Genomic DNA, 14,737 nt, shown 5'->3' on the forward strand with positions numbered 1-14,737 from the left:
CTCAGGGATTCCAGCTCCACTCACATCTGTAGCTTCTGCTTTTGTCTAAATTTGATATTTTTGACAATACACCCTTCAGCAAAAAGCCTCAACAGCTTGTGTAATTATTAACATGAGTGCTGCAAACCTTTTGTACTATACTTAAGAGTTGCCAACCTTCACTGTCAGGAAAATCACGGAAAATTAGGACAATAGATGGAATAATGGATGTGAGGGAGTGAAATCTCTAAGTGCTTTGGTCATGCTGCTAATGAAGAAAGACTTCTCCCCCACCTTTCTCTCAGTTGTGAATGTCAGATCTCAGCCATAAAAGTGTACCTTATATGGTATTTTCTTTTTATATAAGCTGTTAACGATTTCTTGAGTGGCTCCTTTAAAGTGGTCTCTTTTAATACAGTGTTTCAAAACCACTGTTGCATTAACAGAACTGCTTTAAAATAGGCCAACTTTCAAATTACAATAAGGAGAGAGAGAGAGAGAGACAGAGAAAGATGAAAAGGAAGCTATCAGCTCTGTCCTGTCTTTATGTATTTAAAGCATTTTTATATGACCCTCTATTAAAAACTGCACGAAGTGACCCAAACGCAACTATGGTCCTACAAGAACTTATTGTATGAGGCAATATATTGTTGATTCCGTCAAAAATGAAAACAGAGCTTTCCAAAGAAACACTGAAGGAAATAATTCATGAAATACTAAATATAATAATCAAGGTTTACTATATCTCTTCTAGAGCCTGCTTTATTTATTCTCTAATTTTATGCAAATTTTATCAATTTCAAATTAATTGTGAAACAGTGTCAACAGAAGGGGAAATTTTATAATTTGCTAATTAAGTGTGAATCATCAGTGAAAGATAATGCATTCAATTGGTTGCTGGTATTATTTTTTAAAAACACTGGAATACGATTAGAGAGTTCAAAGAAAAGAACGTGCAGAAATGGTTTAGGAAAGGATTAATATTCCTGCTTGAGGAAAACAGGGAAACATCGTATCCATCGCCAGCATAAACAGAGTTAACATTGTATCCTACTGAGTGTCCTTGCAATCATTTCCAGAAGGTTTGGAAGTACAAGCCCAGCTAGCACTCAGCTACATGCGTCACTTGGTGGGTGGCACAGTGACAGGGGAGAGCACCGAGGGTGGCAGCATATTTGATCATATTGCCCAGTCAACTGCATGCATAGTCTGGAAAAATAGTTCTCAAGTATCGCAGAATTGAAGCCTTCTCTTAGTATGAAATATTTTGTAACACCTCATTTACTGCACACAGAATTTCAAAATATAACATACAAACTATAATAAAAAGAAGAAAAAAGATTATGTGATTTATAACAAAATCGCTTTATTTTAAACCCTCAAGCATGATCACGCTAAAATAACCTAATGAATGATGACTACTCGCATATCTACACACGCACACATACACACTCACATGCACACACAGATACGTACACATTAATAATCACAATAAAACCCGGTTACAAATTCTTAGTGAATCAGGAATGTTGTGCTGAGAACTGAAGTAGCTTGATTATTATTGACATCAATTATACAATTTCTTGAAATTAACCCTAATCCTTGGTCATTAAAAAAAAAAAAAGCTTATGTTCTTCTTTCAATATATGTTATAATATCCTACCATGACAATTTTAGTACATATTAAATCCATAAAAATATTTTATGTTTGAATACAAGATATTTTTTGTTATAGGATTTAAACAGGCTTTTCTCATAATTGATTAGCTGGGGGGGATGTTTTACATTTTGTGAAATACAGAGAAAACTCTTCACTATGAAAATTTATCCTAGACATTCCAGAATGTCTTACATTCCTGGCTGTGCCCATTAAAAGCTTTTGGCACTGACATCTCTCCCACCTATACTTGAGACAATCAAAACAATCCTCACAAATCACCATGATTGGTGTAGGAAATGCCTTCCGTCTTCTCAAGAATCAAAGCTCTAGAAAAATCTACAAGACACTTACCTGGAGTCACATTCTGTAGTTCAAACAATATGAAATCTACAGTGAGTGGAGACTCTGAGCTGCCGAGCAGCTTCTCCAGGGAGCAGGTGGTTGCAGTGGACCACATCTGTAGCTCCAGTGAGTCTCTGATGACCCTCCATAAATTGGTAACTACTGTAGTGGGTATGCAATGCATGCCCTGACTGGGATGATCCCATTAAGCAGGAAGACATGTCTGCTGTTAACAGTGCCAAAACTGGAACCTAGCTCTTTCTTGCTGCTACACTGACCTCCTTCGTGGCACATCTAATGTGCTCTTTGACCTTGTTCTTTAGCTCAACTGTATGCTACTGTTCTAAAACACATTAACATCCCCCCACCGCAGTAAGGGAGAGTGATTCCACTTGCTCAGTATCTTTGTGGCACTTTTCTGTTGGTCCGCTCTTTGATTGCTGGGCGTCCGTGAAATAAATGCTGATGTCATAGAACTAATTCAAAGATGCTGTGCCACAAAATATAAATTATCCAGCATTTGACACAGGGTTTTAACCACTTTTTTTTTTTAACATGGTCAAACAATGATGAACCATGCATTTTAACCAGAAATGTGGAAGTGAAGCATAAACTGTATGCTACTGTTCTAAAACACGTTAACATCCCCCCACCCCAGTAAGGGAGAATGATTCCACTTGCTCAGTATCTTTGTTGTGCTTTTCTGTTGGTCCACTCTTTGATTGCTGGGCATCCGTGAAATAAATGCTATCTAAACTCAGAAACATGCCAGCTTACAACACCTCATGAATGAGAAGCATAGTTGGACAGTAGGCCCCAGGCTATTAGTAAAGCAGCAAATTCAAAATGAAAATAGTTACAGTTGTTGCCCCGAGGCTGGACACTTAACACATCTAACCATTTTTTCTGACAACACCTCAGATGTCTCTGGAAATTTCAGGGTCATCATAAGGACACAAGTAGAAGTGTAACCACATTTAATCCATCTGAAGCAAAGGATGTTTTCCACAGAATGACTGAATAAGAGGAGTTGTACGTGGTCTCAACATCCACCAGGGACCAGGGAAGTCAAAGAGGGGAGCAGGAGAAATTTCACTTTCTATACCTCCTCTACTCCACGCACCTAGACTTGCATCTTTTTCCAACATTTAGGAAAAGTTTCCTCAGGAAGATGCAGTTCATCATTCTTTTCTACTACCATATCCCATATCAAGATACAGGATGTTCCTTCAGAGAAGCTCCATATTCCCTTAAAATATGGCATGGATTTCATTTCCTTATTAGTTTTTTCAAGACGGGCTTGCTCTCCCAAGCTGCTTCTCTTCATTCACAAAAATGTTAGTTGGTGTCCCCATCCTGGTTGTTTTTTCTGCGTTTTTAAAAAATTTTTCTCATAATTTCAACTTTTTCCTCTTTTGGTGAAATTATTTCCATCAATAGGGATGTGAATGAATTTTAAACTGGTCTGACACAAGGGCTGATGCAATCTTGAATTCCACTCCATCACTAACTCGAGGTCTTTCAGATTTATCATCATCCCTGTGCTGACATAAGGGCTGATGCAATCTTGAATTCCACCTCATGACTAACTCAAGGTCTTTCAGATTTAACATCATCCCTGTGCTGCTCAAGATACAATATATTCTTTTTTGCTACATTTTTATTTATTCAGCAGAAACATCAAACTTCTGTTCCTTTGGCACTGGTCTGAGCAACCCACAATCATATGTATTACTAATATCCAACAAAGACTATATTATTTGTCTTACCACCTGTCCAGGGCAATTTGGATGAAGAAGCTGCTATCAGATTTAAGACTGTTGTCTACCACCTCTGCTCTCTTGCTCAGTTGTCCACCATCTATTTCCACAGTTGTTTACCTACTTGCCAAATTGTTGAGCACACAACATTGGCATACCCACCATTTCTCATTGATCATGAACTCATCTGTTCTTGATGATGAAACTTGCCATGTTTCACTTCCAGATTTCCGGTTAAAATGTATGGTTCATCATTGTTTGACCATGTTAAAAAAAAAAAAAAGAAAGTGGTTAAAACCCTGTGTCAAATGCTGGATAATTTATATTTTGTGGTACAGCATCTTTGAATTAGTTCTATGACATCAGTATTCGAATCAGGCACTACCAGAATAACATCAATAATTTTATTTAACATGCCCAGACAGAATGCCCATTTTCTTCCTTAAACTAACGCCATTCCTAGGAGAAGGGGAAGAAAATGGTACAGGCAATCTCCAAATTACTTGATGAAACATCAACACCACATTTTGATGGATATGCAAAAGATTCTTGTATATGACAGGCATGCTGTATATTTCACCCATATAAGATCCCTCACATGATAAAGAATAGGAGGTAGTGCTTGAACCACTTCTACCAGAGCCCTTAACCCCTCCGTGGTTTGGAACTTTAGACAGCTTACGTAAGTGTACCTCTTCAATGCAAGTAAATGCTGTCCTGTTTGAGTCAAGTTGAGATCTCCCTTTACTTGTCAGCTGACGTGTTAGTATGCCACAGTTTATGTATGCTGGCAGAAGATATAAGATTTCTGGATCAGAGACATAGGACTTATTACTCATGGCACAACAAGCTTCGCATTGTGTGTGTGTGTGTGTCTGTATATATTAAAGTCTCTTTATTCACTCATTGATTTATGGACATTTGGGCTGGTTTCATATCTTTGCCATTGTGAATTGTGCTGCTATAAACATGTGTGTGCAAATATCTTTTTTGTATAGTGACATTTTTTCCTCTGGGTAGATAACCAGGAGTGGTATTGCTGGATCAAACGGTAGTTGCACTCTTAGTTCTTTAAGGAATCCCCACACGGTTTTCCGCAGTAGTTGTACTACTTTACATTCCTACTTGCAGTGTAAAAGTGTTCCCTTTTCACAGCATTCCCATTGCCATATTTTTTTTTTTTAAGTTTTTTTTATTGTGGCCATGCTTGGAAGAGTAAGGTGGTATCACATCTTGGTTTTGATTTGCATTTCCCTGATAATTAGTGATGTTGAGCATTTTTTCATATGTTTGTTGGCCATTCACGTATCTTCTTTCAAGAATTGTCTATTCATGTCCTTAGCCCACTTGCTGATAGAATTGTTTGATTGTTTGTTTGTTTTCTTGCTAATTTGAGATCCTTGTAGATTCTGGATATTAGTCCTTTGTCTTGTGTATTGATTGTGAAGATTTCCTCCCACTCCGTTGGGTTGTCTGTTTACTCTGCTGATTGCTTCTTTTCTTGTGCAGAAAATATTTAGTTTAATTAAGTCCCACCTATTTATCATAGTCTTGTTGCATTTGCTTTTGGGTTCTTGGTCGTGAAGTCTTTGCCTAAGCCTCTTTGCTAAGCCAGTGTCTAGAAGGGTTTTTCCAGTGCTACCTTCTAGAATTTTTATGGTTTCAGGTCTTAGATTTAAGTTCTTGATCAATCTTAGGTTGATTTTTTTATAAGGTGAAAGATGAGATCCAGTTTCAATCTTCTATGTGTGTGGTTTGCGAATTATTCTGGCACCAATTGTTGAATACGGTATCCTTTCCCCACTTTATGGTTTTGTTTAATTTGTCAAAGATCATTTGGCTGTAAGTATTTGGGTTTATTTCATTGTTCTCTATTCTGTGTTCCATTGGTCTATGTGCCTATTTTTATACCAGAAGCACGTTGTTTTGTTGACTATGGCCTTATAGTATAGTTTGAAGTTGGGTAACAGGGTGCTTCCAGATTTGTTCTTTTTGCCTAGTCTTGCTTTGGATATACAGACTTTTTTTCATTTTCAATATGAATTCTAAGATTGTCTTTTCTAGTTCTGTGAAGAATGATGGTGGTATTTTAATACGGATTGCACTGAATTTGTAGATTGCTCTTGGCAGTATGGTCATTTTCACAATAATGATTCTACCCATCTATGAGCATAGATGTGTTTCCATTTGTTTGTGTCATCCATGATTTCTTTCAGCAGTGTTTTGTAGTTTTCCATGTAGAGATCTCTCACCTCCTTGGTTTGGTATATTCCTAAGTATTTTAATTTAGTTTTTTACATCTATTGTAAAAGGGGTTGAGTTCTTGATTTGATTCTCAGCATGGTCTCTGCTGGTGGATAGCAGAGCTACTGATTTGTGTACATTAATTTTGTATCCTGAAACTGCTGAATTCAATTATCAGTTCTTGGAGCTTTTTGGAGCGGGCATTAGGGTTCTCTAGGTATACTATCATATCATCAGCAAACAGCTACAGTTTGACTTCTTCTTTACCAATTTGGATGCCCTTTGTTTCTTTCTCTTGTCTGATTGCTCTGGCTAGGACGTTCAGTACTATGTTGAATAGAAGTGGTGAGAGTGGGCATCCTTATCTTGTTCCAGTTCTCAAAGAGAATGCAGGGATGGTTTAACAGATGCAAGTCAATAAATGTTGTATATCACACAAACAGAATTAAAAACAAAAATCACATGATCATCTCGATGGACTCAGAAAAAACATTTGACAAAATCCGCATCCCTTTAAGATTAAAACTTTCAGAAAAATTGGCATAGAAGGAACATACCTTAATGTAATAAAAGTCATCTATGACAAACCCACAGGCAACAGAATACTGAAAGGGGACAAATATAACAACTTTTTTTCCTTTCGGTAAAGACTTGAAAAATACAAATTACCAAAATTAAAACAAGAAGAAATAGATTATCTCAATATACCTATATCTATTGAAAAATATAGTTCCTAATTAAAATTATTCCCACCATACAATTCAACAACCAGATGGATTCACCAGTGAAATTTCTCAACCATTTAAAAAAGATATAATACAAATTCTATAAAAACACTTTCAGAAAATACTGAAGGAGGTATGAAGGCCAGCTGAACCCTTATACTAAAGAAGAATGAAAGACATGAGATATCTCCTCAGGGAGGAGAGGAAGGGTAGGAGAAAGAATGAATTGTGACTAAGTGGGTTTATCCCAGAAATTAAAGATTGCTTTATTATTTGAAATCAATCAGTGAAATTCAACACATTAAGAGGATAAAGGATAAAATACTTTTAATGATATAGAAAAAGTCATTAACAAAATTCCACACCTTTCATGACAAAAAATCTCTGAAAATTGGGAATAAAAAAGAACTTATTTAATTAGTTAAAAACTATCTACAAAAAACCTATAGTTAACATCCTGCTTAATGGTACAATATCATCATAAAGTAAAAATGTTTGCTCTCACTAATCATGTTCAACATGGTACTCAAAGTAGTAGCTAGTGCAATAAGGCACAAACATAAAATTAATTACATGAATATTGGAATGTAAAAAATAAAACAGTCTTTATTCTTATGTGGAATGATTGTCTACTTAGATAATCTGAAGAAGTCTACCAAGAAAATTACCATCATAAGTTAATTTAGAAAGATGACAAAAATAATATACAATTTTATCTGTAGTTTTAAACACTAACATAGAAGATTACTCAAGACCTACTAAACATACTCATTTTACTCAAGAGAAGTTAAAACACAGATTAATAATATCAACAACTTTGTAACAACCCAAATATCCAAGAACAGGGAAAGAAAGTAAATTGTATTTTCCTCATAACAATGAATCAACATCCAGCACAAATAACAAATGATTACAAATACATGCAGCAACATCAATGAATCTCAACGATATCATCTTAAATACAAGAAAACAGGCACAAAATAATACATTCTGGGTCATTCCATTCATATGAAGTCAGGGTCAGGCAAAATTAGTCTATGGTCATAGAAATTAGAGAGTGGTTGCCCCAGATGGTGGGATGGTGGGAGGAATTGAAAAGAGGCATGAGGGAACTCTGGGTGATACAAATGTTTGAGATATGGTCATAAAGGTGTGTAAAACTTCCAGAACTCTTTAACTGAATATTTAATATTAATGCATTTTATTGCAGGTAAATTATAGCTCAATTTTTTAAAGTGAACAAATTCCTGAGTTAGACTTTAAGTAACTCATTCAATACCAGAACTAGAATTTATCATTCTTACTGTATTTTTCACAACGGTTTCAACAAACTACAAATTTATTATGCTCATTGCTATGGGGTTTTAAATATGAAATATTAAAACACTTGTTAAATGGAAATATATAAATTTGAAAGACGCCAAGTGACTGTACTTGATTAATTGTTAGATAAAAGGATAAGTGCTGTGAATTCAGAACAAAGAGAAGTCACTGCAGAGGAAAAAGTCTGGAACACTTTTCACTTTTCTGCTAGAATAAGAGCTGAAGTTGAGCTTTGAAAGTTGGATATGTATTTGAATTGTAATTCAACTTTTAAATTTTGTTTCAGGTATATCTTATATAAATAAGCATATAACAAGAAGTATATATATATATACACACACACATATATAAATATATAGAGAAATAAATGTATTATGGAAATATAATCCATAATATGTACATATGTTATATATACATATTTATATTATATATTCTATATATAATTTTAATTATATATTTATGTTATATATTATATATACAATTATAATTATATGGTTATATATTATATATACAACTGTAATGATATATTTATTATATATACAATTATAATTGTTTGTATATTATATTTCTATATAGTAGAAATATGTAATATATTTATGTGTACATAAATATATATATATATATATATAAAAAAGCTTATTTCTGCCATTTAAATTGGCCAAAAATAAATTTGGTCTATTCAACATTAAAGAAATTTATAGAAATTCAATTAACAACAGTAGATATTGTTGGGAAAGACTTGATTTGAAACTTTTAGTCCTTAGTGCTTGATATATAGTCAAATGATGGCCAATGTGGTGTCTACTGAAGTAAATGAAAGTAACCATAATTAAAAACGTAGAAAAACCCTGTGGGTTCCCCAAAACAACTTGAGTTTCTTGGCAGCTCAATCAAGAATTTATAAAATACAAACAATAATATGGATACGAACACCTTCAGTTTGTTCAGATTCAAAACGCTACACTGAGGTTCCAGTACTTCTCTTTTTCTCACATCAGAATGTGATTACAGTATTAAATTTAACAACTGACTAAACACAATACTCACAAGCTGACGGATGATAGGTAGTAATTGTTGAAGCAAAGCTTCAGAACAACATGTTTTACGGGGTATACAGTATTCAATTTCCTGAAGTGACAGTTTTCAGTATCTTAATAGCTAAAGGAGAGTAAATTGTTCACTTCATGAGCATTTTTGGCACAAACTTTTAGAAGCAATTTTCAAGGGAGTCATTTAGGATGAATGAATTGGTACTTAGTGCAACACCGGAGTGCAACGTTAAACAATCACCGTGTGCAGAATATGGTATGACATGACCCTAATGGCAACTTGTGTGCAAGTGGAGCAAGAAAGGCTCACGTGACATGACACGTGTTTTATCACCGGGAACTTCCAGCCACGGAACCCTTTTACATGGTAAGGCTGTCATTTTCTTAAAACTTTAACTTCATATGACAGAGTTTTTGAATTATGTTTTTATCGCAAAACTAATCTTTGTATCATGGAAAAGTGTGAGTGTGGTGTGTTTCTATTGAGGCGAGTTCTCCATCTGCACTTACGCCTTAAACTCACTTAGCGGTGGGGTAGCAGTGCTAAAGGAGTCACTGCCTGCATTCTCTCCAGAAACTGTTCCCTCTAAGAGCTGCAGCCTCCAAGGACAATTAGTTTAAAGAGTGTAAAATAGCTGGTAAAATATGCAATTCTGAGTGAAAAGACTCCCCCCTTATTTTAAGCTAAAGGAAACAGTATGTTAATATCATACTTGGTCAAAGATTAACCTCCTCCTTTTCTTAACTTCCAGCTTATCTATTTCACAAAAGTAACCCTCTTACAACATTGCTATCTAGGCAACATGAAATTCTTGGAGACATACAAGCATTTGAAAATCTTTAGAAAGAAATCCTGTAGCTAGTTAAGAATTGTGGATCTAGAGTCAGATGTCTAACTTTAAATTCTAGGTCTGCATATTATGTTAAGTCTGCAATTTGGGGCAAGATTATTTCACTTTGTTTTGCTTCCACTCCATTATTTGTAAAGTTAAACTTGTATATATGTCATGGACTACTAAAAAAGATTAATGCATTAGCACATGTAAACCACTTTCAAAAGAGACTTTGATATACTAAGAACTCAATAGATAGTTGCTAGCACCGACTAACGTTTCAATATTTTGTCAAGTGTCATTTAACAGACCAATTGCTGTATAAATCAAAATTTAAGAAATAGTGCAGATGATAGTACTTACTTTTATTAAGTGTTGATAATATAGGTAGGTATGGCTATGTCTATAGTATTTAAATTAACAAATTTAAACTGCAATGCTTTGATAGCCAATACTACAATTCTAAAATTAGTTTTGAAACAAGTTATAAATTAAGACAATTAAGTTCTGATTAAGATGTTGCTCAAGAAAAGTATTTGTGAAATGGTCATTGTAATAAAACAATATAGTGCCTTGAACAGAAGGTTTAAAAATATACGGGGGAGAAAGGGAGTACTACTAGAAACTAGAATGTATTTCTTGTCACTTGGAACCACTCGCTCAGGGTCCAAAAAGCATCACAAGAATTTGTGCAGAAATTTCTTGAGGGAAGGCTAATGTTTTGCACCTTTCAGAAGGGAGAGGAAGTGCTAGTAGAAAAATCTTTAAGGAAATGCCTTTGGATAACTCATGGGTTACCCTGGAATTACCAACGCATACTGAATGGCTATGTAAGAGTTATCCAGAGAAATCTTAATATGAGGAAGTGGCTATTAGCCTGAGCAGCTGGGCAGGGACAAAACAGGGACTTACATTTGAAAAGTACCTGCCCTTCCAACAATGGCAAGGTAAAGCTTGTAGCAATGTGTTCCTCGTGGGGGCCAAACATGGCAGTCAATCTAGAGCCATTTAAAATTGGATTTGACCCAAGGGAATTCGTATCAGTGGATGTGGGGAGAACACTTGACAATCAAGAGCTAAGGCAAGCCCCTTACCAGTGGCTGTTACTGTCCAATCCAGCAAGAGCCCTCTGAAGATTTCATGACATCATCAAAGATTCCAAGAGTGAATTTCAAGCATCTGCCATTACCAAAGAGCCTGAGCAATCTTAAAAGGGTTTCAGTTCGGTGAGAATATTTCCTTCCCTTCTCCCGCTGTCTCCAGGTACGCCAGTCTCGGAGGGATCAGTAACTGCATGGAGTAAATGGATAAGTACAGGGTAAATGAGTCACATCCTTTTCTAAGAAGCCAGGAAGCCCACCAGCAAACAAGACCTAGGTGAAATAGGTTGGAGGGAAAGACGTGTTCTTAAATTATATAAATTGATGCATTTTGATTATACATCATCAGCTGCACTTACTCAAATCCACTAGTTCCACTTAAAGTATTACTTATCATGGACAAGTGTTCCTTGGCTCTCCTTTTCCCTCTTCTCTCATCAACAGGACTTTTCTTTGAGGAATTTGCTCCTCCCCATTCTTACCTAGTTATTCGTGTGAGAATTAATTGTGTTTTCAGCTCCAAGAATGTGTCATAATTGGTTTAAGCCAATCAACAGATCATATTTCTTGGTCATTGAGAAACAGTGAGATCTTGGTTGGAGATGTCAGGAGAGACACCCATATTCCACAGGTAATTCAATGAGAGACGAAGATCTTTCATGGAAGAATGTAGAGTATGAAACTGCTGCAGCCACTTAGCTGACACGTTTGGAGAGGCCTCATCCTCAGCTGGGTAACTGGAGAATACCATCTACCAGCAGAGAGCCATTGTTTGAGCCATTGTGTAGAAGTTAGGGAAGTTAGGTCTCCTAGTTATACACTTGATTGAACCAGTAAATATTGCATCCCCTTTAATCCAATTGGAGTTATTTTTGTGTCATTTATAACATGAAATGTCCTGAAAAATAATTTGAAATGTTTGGTGCCTTCATATGAACACAATTTTACAAATACGCTTCTTGATAGCAAGTTAAGAAAAATGTTTCAGTCAAATTTATACTACTAAAAAATGACCTAATATTTAAAACTTCAGGATATATATGTATGGAATTACCTATTTCACTACAAATAACTCCTGTTATTTTAGATTAGTACCTTTTATAAATGTTTAAGGATGACGAACATTATGATTTAGTTTAATAATCTAGCATGCAATCAATTCTCTGAGGATAAATGAGAAGAGTCATATTTACTTACAATAAATTAAAATTTGTCATGTGTTAAACTAATTTAAATTACATTAAAAAGGCAAAAACAAATTTATCTAGGTGAAATATACTTATGAAACTATTGAGATTTGAAGGGAGAACATATTTTAATTCTACCTCCTTTCAGTATCTGTATATTACACAATTATTTGGTTTGTCACATTTGGCTTCTAGTCATTTCTTTACTCTTCATTACAAATTAGCATAATTACTAAATGTTTATTAATTTTAGATATATTACTTTAGCTGTAAAGTTATTATTTTCTTAATCATGCTAAGTAACAAATTAATATTAATCCTTAGAAATAACAGCATTGCATTTATTTGTTTTGTTTTCAGACCTATTCCTGTCCTTCAGCTCCAACAGCTTCAGAAAAAAAAAAAAAACATACATTTTCTATTCTGCTTTGAGAATTGTTTCCTTCTGCTCTGCTATCTGGAGCAAATATTAGGGCATAGTGTATGGTCCTTAAGGGGTAACTTCTTCCAATTTCATGTATGAATAATGTTGTATGGAGAATTCTAGCTAAAACTTAATTTTTACACAGACTATATTTCAATAGAAAGATATGAACAATACAGCAACCACCTATTGGTTTAACGAATTTTCATAAAAATGGGAATATCCTTTTTCTCATTCAAGCAATATGTAATTACGGTATTTGAGAGAGCATATTCATAGTTTATTTACAAGTGTTCTCATTTATCAGAAAACTAAAATTTATTTGAACTTGTAAAACAAAATGACCTATACATGCCAATATCATTAGCCTAAAAAAACCATAGTGAGTTATTTACTTGTCAGAGCCCATGAGCTAGGCAAAGGTGAGATGGAGATATTCTGATTAAGATGTTGTTCAAGAAAAGTATTTGTTTAATCACCATTGTAATAAAACAACATAAAGCTTTAAACAGGAGGTTTTAATATATACTGTTTAGAGTTTCATCACTCTAGGTATTTCAAAATTTGGGGATAAATATAAATCTAAGACATAGTTAAGGCAAATATTGGGAAACTATTTGTTTTCTTTCCTTGAAATCAAAGTTACCAATTTCTGGTTAAAAAAAATTAGTCCAGGTTCATGATTAAATTATTGGCTGGTGGGAACCAGAATTCAACTGATCTAATATTTAGGAGATGATTATTGATCCTGACACCAATATGGCTTTTAGGGTCACCAGATTGCTCTATCACTGACAGGGGACAATCAGGTTATTCTCACTATTCCTGAATTCTTTGTGATTTACATAAAGAGACTCTACAGGTGACGCTACACACTTTAATTTTGTTACGTCTAACCAAGAATAATTCAACCAACAGTCATATGCAATGTTCCTCATAAAAATGAATAGAAAGCTTATCAAATAATTGACTATAATAGGTTTATTAATTGATATGGTTTGGCTGTGTCGCCACCCAAATCTCACCTTGAGTTGTAATAATCCCCATGTGTCAAGGGCAGGAGCAGGTGGAGGTAATTAAATCATGGTACAGGTGTTCCCCCATGCTGTTCTCACAACAGTGAGTGAGTTCTCATGAGACTGGGTGGTTTTACAAGCATCTGGCATTTCCCCTGCTGACACTCATTCTCTCTCCTGTTGCCCTGTAAAGAGGTGGCTTCCTCCATGACTGTAAGTTCCTGAGGCCTCCCAAGCCATGTGGAACTGTGAGTCAATTAAACCTCTTTTCTCTATAAATTGCCAAGTGTCAGGCAGTTCTTCATAGCAACATGAGAAAAGACTAATACATTAATCAAATCATATTTCTCATTTCTTCTATCATACCATTAAAATTAAAATCCCAATAATACTAAAAATAAATCAAGATACATGAGGACAGCAATGAAAATTATTATTTACCCATATAATAGTTACTCGCAATCATCTGACATTTGATAATATAGTTTAATTTAAATACACAATAATACAGTTGCCATTTTATTTCCATATGAGAAAGAAAATGATATATAGTGCCTCTGTCTTTCTAGACATACAAGGTGTGACAATGTTTAGTTCTTTAAGTTATGATGTGAAACCATTCAAAAAATAATATTCCAGTCAAATTAATGTTTAAAAAAACTATCAATTATAAGAGGAAATATAAGGGAATATTTAATCTTTGGATAAAGTATTCTGGGATTTTTTGTTTTTGTTTTTGTTTTGAGATGGAGTCTCACTCGGTCACCCAGGCTAGAGTGCAGTGGCACGATCTCAGCTCACTGCAACAATCATCTCCCCGGTTCAAGCAATTCTGCCATCTCAGCCTCCCAAGTAACTGGGATTACAAGCACCTGCCATCATGCCTGGCTAATTTTTGTATTTTAGTAGAGACTGGGTTTCACCATGTTGGCCACGCTGGTCTTGAACTCCTGACCTCAGGTGATCTACCCACCTTGACCTCCCAAAATGCTAGGATTACAGGCGTGATACACCGCACCTGGAGGGATGAAGTATTTTTATACAGTCATGCATCACTTAATGACAGGATGGGGATACATTCTCAGAAGTGTGTTA

This window comes from Macaca fascicularis, chromosome 2 (assembly GCF_037993035.2).
Source record: "Macaca fascicularis isolate 582-1 chromosome 2, T2T-MFA8v1.1".
NCBI lineage: Eukaryota > Metazoa > Chordata > Mammalia > Primates > Cercopithecidae > Macaca > Macaca fascicularis.